The 11,177-nt window shown below is 39.5% G+C and overlaps 1 non-coding gene across 1 annotated transcript; it reads left to right on the top strand.

Moving 5' to 3' along the window:
• The first annotated feature begins 9,403 nt into the window (after nucleotides 1-9,403).
• On the top strand, nucleotides 9,404-9,507 carry LOC112739787 (small nucleolar RNA R71). Its single transcript, XR_003170726.1, has one exon. It is a non-coding gene; the product is annotated as a small nucleolar RNA R71 (small nucleolar RNA).
• The last annotated feature ends 1,670 nt before the right edge of the window (nucleotides 9,508-11,177 follow it).

Raw genomic sequence — 11,177 nt, 5'->3', positions numbered from 1 at the left:
TCTGTTGTGAAGTATAGTTTCCAAACCAATCAGAATCCTTTCATGCAAAAATTTTGGTTGTCACAAATAACAATCCCCAATAAGAATTAACCGAAGTATTAAGACTCCGGGTCGTCTCACAAGGAATTGCAATGAAGTGCTCAATTATTGGCTACGGGGATCAAGGAGTTTTGTTGATAAGAGGGCAAGAAAATAAATGTGCAAGAAAAGTAAAGAGAGCAATTAAAGAAAGCAAGTAATAAAGAGAGACATTCATGGCAAGAATTGAGATCATAGGCTTTCTATCCTAGTCATGCAATGATCAATTCATCTTATTTAGTCAACTCCAACAAATAGGGAGAAAGTCAAACAAGACTAATCAATCATACTACAATAATAACAAGAATTTATCTTATTACGTCATCTCCAACATTGGAAGAAGGTATCATATTATCTTCCATGAGAGAAAGTCTAACAAGACTAGCTAATCTCAATCCAAAAGTCCTAATCAACTCACTAATTTAGTTAGCAAAAGATTAGCGTCAATGGAAACAATATTCCAAAAGTCCTAATCAACTCACTAATTAAATTAGCAAAAGATTAGCGTCAATGGAAACAATATTAGCTAACAACTCTAGATCACCAACATAAGTTGGGTTTTCATGACTCAAGATTGCCCAATTACTCTTTCCAAGCCAAGAATGCTCAAAATCTACTCTAACATCCTTCCAAGCATTCTATCAAATACTTGGAAGGCATAAAGGAAAGCATAGTAAATGTGCAAGAATAATAAAATCTACCAACTACCAATAGCAAGAAAAGTAAAACATGATGAAAACTAAACTATGACTACTTGGTTCATTCTCCCTTCAATCCTTGAGTTCAATAGCATCAGAAATGGGTTAGATTGGGCCCAAAATGAGCTGCAAAATCGCTGGGGGCGATTTCATTAAAGTGGACCCACGGGTAGAATCGGCGCGCACGCGTACATGGCCCTGCCCGGCCTGAGCGCGAAGTAACATATGACAAATTTTATATCATTTCGAAGCCCCGGATGTTAGCTTTCCAATGCAATTAGAACCGCCTCATTTGGACCTCTGTAGCTCAAGTTATGGTCATTTGAGTGCAAAGAGGTCAGGCTTGACAGCTTTACGGTTCCTTCATTTCTTCATGAGTTCTCCCACTTTGCTTGCTTTCTCCTCACTTCTTGATGCGCATAAACGTGTTATGCTACGATTTAGGAAATTGCACGATCGGCAAAATTCCTTCCGGCAAGTGCACCGGTTATCGTCGTCAAGTAAAAACTCACAATAGAGTGAGGTCGAATCCCACAAGGATTGGTTGAGTGAGCAATTCGGATTAGAAGTGTGTTCTAGTTGAGCGGAATCAAGATTTGAGATGAGAATTGCGGAATGTAAAATTGGCGGGAAAAGTAAATGACAAGAAAATTAAATGGCTGAATCTTAAATTGCATGAATTAAAGAGCAGAATGTAAATTGCTGAAATTAAATGGGAATGGGGATGATTGCAAGAATTGAATTGCAGAATGTAAAGAGAAAGTGGAAATCAGAAATGGGGAATTCATTGGGTTTAGGAGATATTGAAATCTCCGAATCAAAACATGTAAATCTCTTCCTCAACCAATGCATTCATTGAATTTTGCTTGGCAATCTTATATGATTGGATCCAATTCCTTGGCTCACCAATGCTCTCTAAAAACAAACAAATTCCCAATCCCTTGGTTTAAATGTTCATAAGAAGAGATGATGCTTGATCACTGATTATACCACACAATTTCATGAACCACAATTTGGTAGGATTACATGTCACAATATCCATCCAAACCCCAATCCAATCCACTGTGAGAAAGCTTCTCTAGCATGAATCCTCCATTCCTTTCCCAAGGCTCCGAAGGATTCCAAGTATGAGTAGTTTCTTTCCCAAGACAACTACTCAATGGAATTAGATCGAGAAGCTTTCTAACAAAATTCAAGAGAAAAGATTGAAGAAGAAGATAAACTATTATTGATTCATTGAATTACAATAGAGCTCCCTAACCCAATGAAAGGGGGTTTAGTGAGTCATAGCTCTGAATTCAATTACAAGAAAGGAAAACTGGCTAAAAGTGAAAGTAAAAGTCCTCTCTAACTTAACTTCTATCCTATTTATACACTTTCTTTATTGAGCTTCAGTTGTGCTTCTTGGGCTTTGAGGCCTCTCCTTGCTTTCCTTTTGCCTTGGGTTTATGATCCATAATCTTGATGAGGTTGTTGATCCAGATCCTGTAACATTTATTGAGCCAACTTAGTGATAATCAAATAATGACACATGACTCAATAAATTGAGATTTCAAACTCATCAATCCTTCAGGCCCAATCCCATAAACCATGATATTCAATTGGGTTTCATACCAAAGTAAGTTTAAGTTAATAATTGTGCTCAAAGACTAACTTAAATCACAATATTTTGGCCCAGAAACCCTTTTCAAGAGTGGCGTTTAAGTTGTAGTTTAAGCTTAAACTGCAACTTAAACGCCAGACACTTCCAGTGAGGCCATTTGTAGAAGCACGTTTAAGCTTCAGTTAAGGTTAAACTGAAGCTTAAACGTGGAAATGGAAGAAGGTAGCCCTGGAGAGTCATGTAGTCGAACACGTTTAAGCTTCAGTTTAAGGTTAAACTGAAGCTTAAACGTGGAGATAGGAAGGGCAGCCCTGGAGGTCGAACACGTTTAACCTCCAGTTTGAGGTCAAACTGGAGGTTAAACGTGGAAAAGGGTGGAGGCATACTGGAGGTCGAACACGTTTAACCTCCAGTTTGAGGTCAAACTGGAGGTTAAACGTGGAAGCTTGGAATGGTGGCCCTGGAGGTGTCGAACACGTTTAACCTCCAGTTTGGGGTCAAACTGGAGGTTAAACGTGGAGATGGAGAGAGCAACCCTGGAGTGAAAAAAACTATCGAACACGTTTAAGCTCCAGTTTGAGTCAAACTGGAGCTTAAACGTGGAATGGCCCCTGGTACTCTTCCTGGTTCTGGCGTTTAACCTCCAGTTTGAGGTCAAACTGGAGGTTAAACGTGGAACTCCTCCCTGGGTGGCATACTCATTCTGGCGTTTAACCTCCAGTTTGAGGTCAAACTGGAGGTTAAACGTGGAATGCTCCTTAAGTGAGGCTTTTCATTCTGGCGTTTAACCTCCAGTTTGAGGTCAAACTGGAGGTCAAACTTCAATCCCAGCATTTCTTATCCTTCATGATTTTGGCGTTTAAGCTCCAGTTTAGGCTTAAACTGGAACTTAAACTCCACATGTGATATTCAAGCTTCCTTTATTGATTTTGTTGCTTCCTTGCTTAGCCTCTTCTTCCCTGAAATCATCCAAACAATTGCATCAAAGTCTTGCAAAATTTCATGAGAAATCTTTCATTCATAGCATTTAAGTAATACAACTAAAACTCATGGAATTTGCATCAAAATCATATTGTTTGGATGGTTCATTACTTTGTTCTTCATTTAACCATTTTTGGTTACTTTAAGCTCAAGAAAATGCATAAAACAACTAAAACTAACAGAAAAATGCTAGTGAAACTAGCCTATGATGCCTTGGCATCACAACACCAAACTTAATACTTGCTTGTCCCTAAGCAAGTCCTGAGTTATTTGAGAAGAAAGTATGAACAGAAAGTAATTACATTGGCTATATTAGCAAGCATTTGAAGTTCATCAGAAGGGTTTTATGCAGAAAGTTGCAGCATCACTTTTTCATACTTATCAGGTAGGATTATCACTTTTTCATTGCATCCATCAAAAATTGCTATGGACTCCTGTTATTCTTATGTCTTTGGCACTTTTCTCTTTTTTGTTTTTCTTTTCTTTTTCTTGGAGCTTCTTTTGCTCCTTGTTTGCTTAGTGTCATGTGTTGCACAAGCCTTTGGCATTTTCTTTTTCTTAACAGTGCACTACACATATCCACTTTAGGCATTTTAGTTCACATTTCTTCTTGAGACATTGGTGCCCAGCACCTCTTTGTGTGACTAAATGTTTTGTATTTAGGTTGCTCTTGATAATGGACTTTTGGTTGATAATCCCGGGTTAGTTAACCCAAGTTACCAAGTGTTGAAACACTCCTCAGAACCTATTCATCCAAGCATATCCTTAATACATAAACACCACAGGCATTTGTCTCAGAAGTTCAAACCATTGGTGCCTAGCTTATTTTCTCAATTTTTTTGCTTTTTGGTTGCCTTTTTCCGTGGCTTTTTCTTTTCCTTTTTCTTTCTTTTTCATGGCCAAAGACATTTATTCATCAAGATCCATAGACAATTTTTACTTCTACATAAAAAATGATAATTCTACACTCTAATTTTAGTGATGTGACTAAACAATCAAGCATGCATACCACCACTTAATTCTACTTGATTTGTCACTAATTTAGCCAAGTTACTTTTGTTCAAACTTTTCTTTTATTTTTGAAACAGAACAAGCATGGCAGGCACTTGTTTAAGAAGGTGAAGTTATATCCAAACATCTAGGCATTCACTTTATTCAAAGCACTTAACAAACACACATACTAAAAAAAAACGACTCATAAAAAAGGGACTCCTCCTAACACTTAAATGACTTATGATGAAAACACGTTCATAAAGACAATTCACCAATTATCATTTGATTATTAAGGAACGAGACCACCTCTTATTTATTGCTTGGTTCTTCTTAATTCTTGGGATCCTGCTTCTTCTTGCTTCCTGCCTCTTTTTGACCACTTGTGCTTCCTTTGTCTTTTCTTATGAGCTTTTTCCAGAATCCAGCCTTTTTCATCGTTTCTTCCACTCCTTTTTCAAGGATCATTGCCTTGTTTATTTCTCCTTCTTTCCTCCCTTTGAAATACTCATCATAAGCTGGGAATGCTGGGTCCATCTTGTGTAGATGTTCCCCTATGTAGTTAAGCTTGATTTGCGAACTGATGTTGTAGTCAGCTTGGACTGAGTATCTTGCATTCTGTAAAGTGGTGGCTTCCTTGATTGCCAAGACATTGGCATCTTGGTGTTGGCATATGTGGCTGAAGGATTCCTGTAAGTGTAGATTTTGTTCCCTTTGCAGATCAAAGAATCTTGATTCAAAGTTCCTTTGCATATCCATCATTTTTAGATGAAAGTCTTCTTGTCTTTCCTGAGACCTCATGTATTGTTGAGACATTCCTTCCATGATTTCCTGCATTCTGCTCATATCCATGGGGTCTCTGGGAATTCGTTGTCTTCTTTCAGGAGTTGCTTGCTCTTCTTGCTCTTCTTCTCTGTCTTCTCCTTCCTGTCTTTCTTGTTCTGCTTCTTGCTCGGCTTCCACTTGTTGCCCTTCTTCATTTCTTCTTCTTGTATGTCTTGGAGGAGTTGGGCCAAGAGTCATTCTGTGTGCAGTTATGGCCAGCCCAGGATATAGCCAATTAGGTCTTTCATCCTCAAGTGGTACTTGGGCATCGATGCATAGTCTAATGATGGTGCTAGGGAAATGAAGCCAGGATTCAGGGTCACTTTTCTCACTAAACTCTTGTATCTGTTCAGCAATGAGTTTATGAACTTTGATCTCTCCTCCAACCATAATGCAATGTAGCAAGATGGCTCTTTTAGGGACTATTTCTGAAGAGTTTGCAGTGGGTAGGATGGATCTCCTAACTATTGCATACCACCCTTTAGCTTCAGGTGTTAGGTCTCCCCTTCTCAAGACTCTTGGAGCCCCTCTTGTTTTTCTCACCCATTCAGCTCTGATGGCACAAAGGTCTTCAGCAATAGTTGTATAGTCAGGTTCTCCTCTCATCCTTTCTTCATAACTTGCTTGGCTGAAATGTATGTTTTTCAGGCCAAGAGTTTTCATGATTGCTTTGGGACTGAAGTCAACTTCCACCCCTCTCACATAGCTTTTGTATGTGGGGTTCTTGGTTTGATCCTCCCTTACTGCATTTGCATAAAACTCCTTCACCAAGTTGATGTTGATTCTAGTGATTGGCTTAGTTAGGAGCTCCCACTTCCTCTTTTTGATCTTTTCCCAAACACCTGGGAACTCATCCTTTTCAAGTTCAAAGGGGACCTCAGCTAGTACCGTTTTAGGTCTCATCCATTCGGCTTGAATCTCATGGAACACTGATCTGTATCTCCATGCATCGAATCCCCTGTTTTCCTCCATTGGCTGCTTGTCTTTTCTTCTTTTGTGGCTAGATGAAGCTGCCATTGGTTTTTTTTTTTTTAGTTTTGGTAAGTGACAACTAAAGTTGACAAGGTGAAGCAAGAAGTGTTGTTGGAGGTGTGGTGAGATTGTTTTCGGCAAGAGATGGTTATGCTATGATGAAGGAAAAAGTGTATGAAGGAGGATTGATGGTGTGGGACTCGTTCCCCAAGTGGTTCTTTATAGTGCCCATGAGTGAAAAATGAACGGCTAGGGTGGTTTGTGAAGGGTGGCTTGATGGTAAATATATGAATTGTAGATAAGGACGATTGGCTTTTCATTTTCTTGGAAGTATTCTGGATGCATTAGGTTGTACATGTAGCTTTCTTTTCTTGCAGAACTTCCTTTTCCCATGTGTTAGTTTCAAAGCTTTATGAATTTTCTTTTTGACTAAGCACGTACCTCCCTTTGTCTTTTTCCTCCATTTTTGTCTTTTCTTTTGTACCTGCACAAACAAACAAATTTGCTATCATTTTTCGGTCCATGTGAATTATGAATAGTATTTGCACATGTAAATCAATGCTTGTCTTTATGAGCTTATAGCCGTGACTTCTACATGTATGCACACTTATTATTTGGACACCAAACTTAGTTTTTGGTTAAGTCTCCTGATGACATGACATCCATATTGGTTGTCCTTAATGAGTGTGCATATTTCTAATAAATCATAGTCACCTTGGCTCTTTGATTCTAAACAAAGTGACTACCCTAAGTAATTGAAACTAAAGCATTAAAACATATGAATGGTATACTTGTCATGAATTTTGAAATCCAGAGGAACTTCTTGCTTTTCATAAACTGTGTTCAAAAAGAACACCAAACTTAATGTTTGGTTGTGCACCTTGAATGAAAGATGGAATTCAATTTGAGTAAGATTTGGGAGTGCCATCAGGCACACCAAACTTAGAGACCAATTGTAATTTACATGCACGGTTTAGTGCACTTAATCAATAGTTGTCCTGAGGATTCAAGTTCATGCATAAGAAACCATACTTTATTAGATGTAAAGCAAAGCACTAAAGATTAAGGATACTAAAAACATGGGTTGCCTCCCATGAAGCGCTTCTTTAACGTCACTAGCTTGACGGTTGTCCCTTGCTAGGGTGGATTGTAGTGCTTGACGTCCTCTCCTCTCACTATGAAAACGTCCCCTCTTGATTCATTCATGACCTCTAAATGTTCCATAGAAAGAACTTTCTTGATTGTGAACACTTGAGGGAGCTGGGAAGGAATGGTCTTGAGGCCAGGTGGGATTGGCAGATAATGACTTGAGACCACTTTATCTCCCGGAGAAAAACCTTCAGTGGGAATTTTCTTGTTTCTCCATCCTCTTGGCAATCTCCCTATCACTCTTCCCTTTCTCTTGAGGATTTCTTCATTGACCTTTATGTCAGGAGGATCCTTCTGATCTGTTTCCACTGATTCTTGTGGCTCTAACTCTTGCAACTCTTGTTTGCCTTCCAATGACTGTTTTAGAGTCTCAGCTGCTGGATTACTTTCCTCCAAACACGGATGGCTACTATCATCTTTAGGCTTTTCAGATTCTGGTTCAGGCTCAGATGCAGGTTTGAAGACTTTGAAAATGAGCTGTTCATCATGTATTCTCAGAATTAGCTCTCCTTGTTCTACATCTATGAGTGCTCTAGTAGTGGCTAGAAATGGTCTGCCCAGAATGATAGGGTGTAAATAGCTTTCCTCCATGTCCACAATGACAAAGTCTGTGGGGAAATAATAATCTCCCACTTTCACCAGCACATTTTCAACTACCCCTTCAGCTTGCTTCTGAGTTTTGTCAGCCAGTTGTATGATTACATCAGTGGATCTCACCTCGTTCAGTTGTAGCCTCTTCATAAGAGTTAGAGGCATCACATTTATGCTAGCTCCTAGATCACAGAATCCTCTGTCAATTTTTGTTTCCCCTATGATGCAAGGGATATGAAAACTTCCTGGGTCCGTTTTCTTAGAGAGTGTGTCCTTCTTGATGAGAGCACTGCATTCTTTGTTCATTGTTACCGTTTGTCCTCCCTTCAAAACTCTTTTCTTGCTTAACAATTCCTTTAAATACTTGATGTGTGTGGGCATTTGATGAAGAATCTCAAGAAAGGGAATATTGACATGCAGAGAATTAAATGTCTCTAGAAACCTTGAATAGGTTTTCCTTTTTTCACCTCCTCCTAACCTCTCAGGAAATGGTGCTTTTGGTTGGTATACTTCCATCATGCCTTTTTGCAGATCCTTGGCTTGCTCAGTTCCACCTTCCTGCTTAACTTCTTCCACATCTTCTTTCAAGATTTCTGGTTCATGCTGTGAGGACCTGATTCCTCCTTCTTCTGAGACTTCCTTCAATATGGTGATGGCCTTGCACTCTTCCCATCTTACTCTCTTTTGTTCCCCCTTAGGATTCTTTTCTGTGTCACTAGGGAACACTGCAGTTGATTTGGGTGCCTGTTGAGATAGCTCTCCTACTTGAGATTCCAACCTTTTGAGTTTTTCACCATGGTTTCTTAAGGTAGTTCTCACATCATCCCTGAAGCTCTTCAATTCAATTATGTCTTGGCTCATGGTTGCCATCATTCCTTCCATCCGGTTTAATTGATCTTGAAATTGTTGGTTCGGATTAGGTTGGGTATGTTGATTATTTTGGCCATGATATGATGATTGGGGGTAAGTGTTTTGTGTGGCTTGGTATGATCTTTGGTTGGAGTTTTGGTATGTGGAATTGTTTTGTTGGTTGTGGTTGTAAGGTTTGTGGTTTTGTGGTTGGGTTTGTTGGTTTCCCCACCCAAAGTTTGGGTGGTTTCTCCAGCCTGGGTTGTAAGTGTTGGAGTGTGGATCATATGATTGCCTTTGTTGGTTTCCCACATAGTTAACCTCATCCCAATCACCTCCTTCAATGCCTACTTCCTCTTGATCTTGTGTGTGTATTGCAGCCACTTGCTTTGTTTCTAATTGCCTGGTAAGCTCTGCTAGTTGTTTGGCAAACACCTTGTTTTGGGCTAGAATTGTATCAACATGGTTCAGCTCCATGACTCCCTTAGTGTTGTGCCTTTCTGATGCATAATAGTACTCATTCTCAGCCACTGTCTCGATCACTTCAATGGCTTCTTCCACAGTCTTTTTCTTGTTCAATGAACCTCCTGATGAATGGTCTACAGCCTTCCTTGATTCATAAGAGAGCCCATCATAGAAGATGTGCAATTGCACCCAATCATGGAACATGTTTGGTGGGCATTTCCTTGTCAAGTCCTTGAATCTCTCCCATGCCTCGTAGAGAGTTTCACCATCTTGTTGTCTAAAAGTCTGGACCTCAGATCGAAGCCTATTGACCTTTTGTGGAGGGTAGAAACGTGCCAGAAACTTGCCTTCCACCTCATCCCATGTGGTTAGACTCCCCCTTGGGAATGATTCCAGCCACTTAGCTGCTTTGTCCCTAAGTGAAAATGGGAACAAAAGCAGTTTATAGGCATCTTCCTGGACTCCATTGGACTTCACAGTGTCACAAATTCTCAGGAATTTTGTGAGATGTTGGTTTGGGTCTTCATTAGCACTTCCTCCAAAGGAACAATGATTTTCCACCAATGATATTAGCTGTGGCTTGAGCTCAAAATTGTTGGCCTGAATGGGTGGTTTCTGGATGCTACTACCACAATTCCCAGAGGTTGGGTTTATGTATGAACTAAGAACCCTCCTCTCAGGAATGGCATTGTTTCCATCAGCTCTCTCATGGTTGTGAACTTCTCTATCCATGTTGAGATCTAGAGCTTCCTCAAAATTGTCCTCAGATTCTCCTTCAGATTCCTCTTCTCCCACTACTCTCTTCCCTCTTGCTTCCCTTCTAAGTCTATGAAGGGTCCTTTCCGGTTCGGTATATGGAGGAGTTGATGTCTCTCCTCTCCTACCTGTCATACAAGAACACAGCTCAAACACAAACAAGTAAAATACTCTTGGTTAATGGAAGAGTATGGTTAGCTCAATTGAGGAATTAATTCAAACAGTTAGTGAGTCAGTGAGTTAGTTGCATGAATTTAAAGGCATAAAGAAGGAAAGCATGTAACCAAGTGCAGAAATTAAAAATTCAACAAGCATCTAGAACAGAATTAACAAAGCAAGAGAAAATTGCTCAATCTAGTTAGCTTCCAATTTGAGAATTGTCAATCGAAAACCAATCCCCGGCAACGGCGCCATAAACTTGATGCGCATAAACGTGTTATGCTACGATTTAGGAAATTGCACGATCGGCAAAATTCCTTCCGGCAAGTGCACCGGTTATCGTCGTCAAGTAAAAACTCACAATAGAGTGAGGTCGAATCCCATAAGGATTGGTTGAGTGAGCAATTCGGATTAGAAGTGTGTTCTAGTTGAGCGGAATCAAGATTTGAGATGAGAATTGCGGAATGTAAAATTGGCGGGAAAAGTAAATGACAAGAAAATTAAATGGCTGAATCTTAAATTGCATGAATTAAAGAGCAGAATGTAAATTGCTGAAATTAAATGGGAATGGGGATGATTGCAAGAATTGAATTGCAGAATGTAAAGAGAAAGTGGAAATCAGAAATGGGGAATTCATTGGGTTTAGGAGATATTGAAATCTCCGAATCAAAACATGTAAATCTCTTCCTCAACCAATGCATTCATTGAATTTTGCTTGGCAATCTTATATGATTGGATCCCAATTCCTTGGCTCACCAATGCTCTCTAAAAACAAACAAATTCCCAATCCCTTGGTTTAAATGTTCATAAGAAGAGATGATGCTTGATCACTGATTATACCACACAATTTCATGAACCACAATTTGGTAGGATTACATGTCACAATATCCATCCAAACCCCAATCCAATCCACTGTGAGAAAGCTTCTCTAGCATGAATCCTCCATTCCTTTCCCAAGGCTCCGAAGGATTCCAAGTATGAGTAGTTTCTTTCCCAAGACAACTACTCAATGGAATTAGATCGAGAAGCTTTCTAACAAAATTCAAGAGAAAAGATTGAAG

Source organism: Arachis hypogaea, chromosome 13, assembly GCF_003086295.3.
Source record: "Arachis hypogaea cultivar Tifrunner chromosome 13, arahy.Tifrunner.gnm2.J5K5, whole genome shotgun sequence".
In the NCBI taxonomy this organism is placed as follows: domain Eukaryota; kingdom Viridiplantae; phylum Streptophyta; class Magnoliopsida; order Fabales; family Fabaceae; genus Arachis; species Arachis hypogaea.
Note: the sequence above shows the minus strand (reverse complement) of the source record. Positions and strands in the feature narration are given on the sequence as shown.